Here is a 2,228-nt window from a genome sequence, read left to right as displayed (position 1 = left end):
CTTGACGAAGATACTGGAGTGTTTTGCCATTTCCTTCACTGGATTAAGGTAAACAGAGGCTAAGTGACTTGCCTAGGATCACATAGTTAGTAAGTGTCTGAGGCTGGATTTGAACTCAGGTCTTCCTGACTGCAGGCCCAGCACTCAATTCACTGAACCAACCAGCTGAAAAAGATTTTTTTTTGTTATTATTGTTCAGTTGTATTGGACTCTTTGTGACCCTACTTGGAGTTTTCTTGGCAAAGATACTGGAGTGGTTTGCCATTTCTTCTCCAGTTCATTTTTACAAATGAAGAAACTGGTGCAAACAGGATTAAGTTGCTTGCCCAGGGTCACACAGCTAGCAAGTATCTGAGGCCAGATTTGAACTCAGGTTTCCCTGACTCCAGGCCTGGTGCTCTATCCATCCATGGTGCACCATCATGCTGCACTAACTTCCAATTTGTCCCTTAGAAAAACAGACATGCAGCATTCATTGGGAGTAAAAAAAAGAACTACAAAATAGACAAGGAATTTAAAATATATACTTTTTACTACTATGTTCTTACAGTCACCTCTCTGTATAATAAGACTTTTAATTATGGATTTCAAAGTGCTTTCTTTGCATATGCATATATATACAGACGCAATACATATATACATACAAACATATAATCATGCAAAATTCATGATTTCATCAATGTGGGTACTCCTTCCACAGGTTTTGATCACAGCCCTACTATACTAAAATAGATGGCCTTCAAGAGTTCCTGAACTTCTTATGGCAGTCTTGATGGTGAACTCCTCTAAACTAGGCTGGCCCTCATAGAAGAAAAATAAATTTCATCCTTAAGCTTGTACTAGAAACCTTTCAAGATTGATACAACCTTCCAGAACTTATACCCTGCTGGCAAAGCCTTTAAGGATTCATGTTTACCTCTATATCAACGTGATGAGGCATTTGAATGGGATTGTCAGTTAAATTACTCAATGGATATGGAAGACTATATTAGGATTTTTCCACATTTGCAACAGAGAACATCAAAGGAGTAGCCAGGATTAGAAACTGATATACCTCTTTTCTTGTCTCACTACCAATTCTAATCATGTAAAATAAATAATAAATCATAAGGTTCCCTACCTGTGGACAAAGAGAGATATGCCATATATATTTTATTAGGAGATAATTAAAAAGGATGATATTTTTTCTTGAAAACAAGAGCCTGATTTCTCATAGCTAGACCTGCTCCATTGTGTTCAAGTGAAGTTTTTCAAAATGATTGTTGTTTATTCAGATTTTTTTCTCCTAAAATTGTTCATATTCTTTGACAACTTATTTATTGGGGAAAGACTTGTGGTGCTATATATTTGTGTCCACTTCCACTATGGATATTTTTCTTTTGCCTCCTTGGAATATACACTTAACAGTGTGAAATTAAAGGAAATGAATGTTTTGGTCATTTTTAAAGGATAATTACAAATAACTTTCCAGCATGGTTGGACCAGGTCAGACCTCCACCAATCATGTGCCTGTCCTTCCACAGTCCCTCCATTATAGACTATTTTCCTCTATTGTCATCTTTGCCAAGTTGCTGAGTAAGAGGTGAAACCTCAGAGTTTTTTAAGTTTGCATTTCTTTTATTATTAGTGATTTGGAGAAATAATTTCATATCCAAAAAATAGCACTGGAAAGAAAGTCTATTGAATGGAGTTGGCTGAAAAAAATGTGGTATATGAATAGAATGGAATATTGTTGTGCAATTAGAAAAGACAAATATGAGGATTTCAATGAACAGGGGAAGAACTGTACAAACTGATACAAAGTGAAGTAAGAAGAACTACAAAACAATATATACAATACCACCTATAATATAAATGAAAACATTACTATAATAAAACAAAATGCTATATAACTATAGTGACTTATGCAAGCCTCAGGAGCAAAATAAAGAAATGAACCTCTTTCCTGTACTTAGAGAGGTGTTAGACTATGAGTGGAAAATGCCATAAGTAAGCTCTCAGATGAAGACACTGTCATTGCTAATTTTGCTTACTTATTTTTCCTCGCTACAAGAGAAGGCTAGGGTGAGTGAGTGGAAGGTTCTGGTTGTAGAATATATCCAGAAATGATTTTATATAAAAACAAAAAACATCTATAAAACTGATTTTAAAAAGAAGAAGAAGAAGAAGAAGAAAGAAGAGGAAGAAGAAGAAGAAGAAGAAGAAGAAGAAGAAGAAGAAGAAGAAGA

This window comes from Vombatus ursinus, unplaced genomic scaffold, assembly GCF_900497805.2.
Source record: "Vombatus ursinus unplaced genomic scaffold, bare-nosed wombat genome assembly UNPS02008614.1, whole genome shotgun sequence".
NCBI lineage: Eukaryota > Metazoa > Chordata > Mammalia > Diprotodontia > Vombatidae > Vombatus > Vombatus ursinus.
This window is presented reverse-complemented; position numbering follows the sequence as displayed.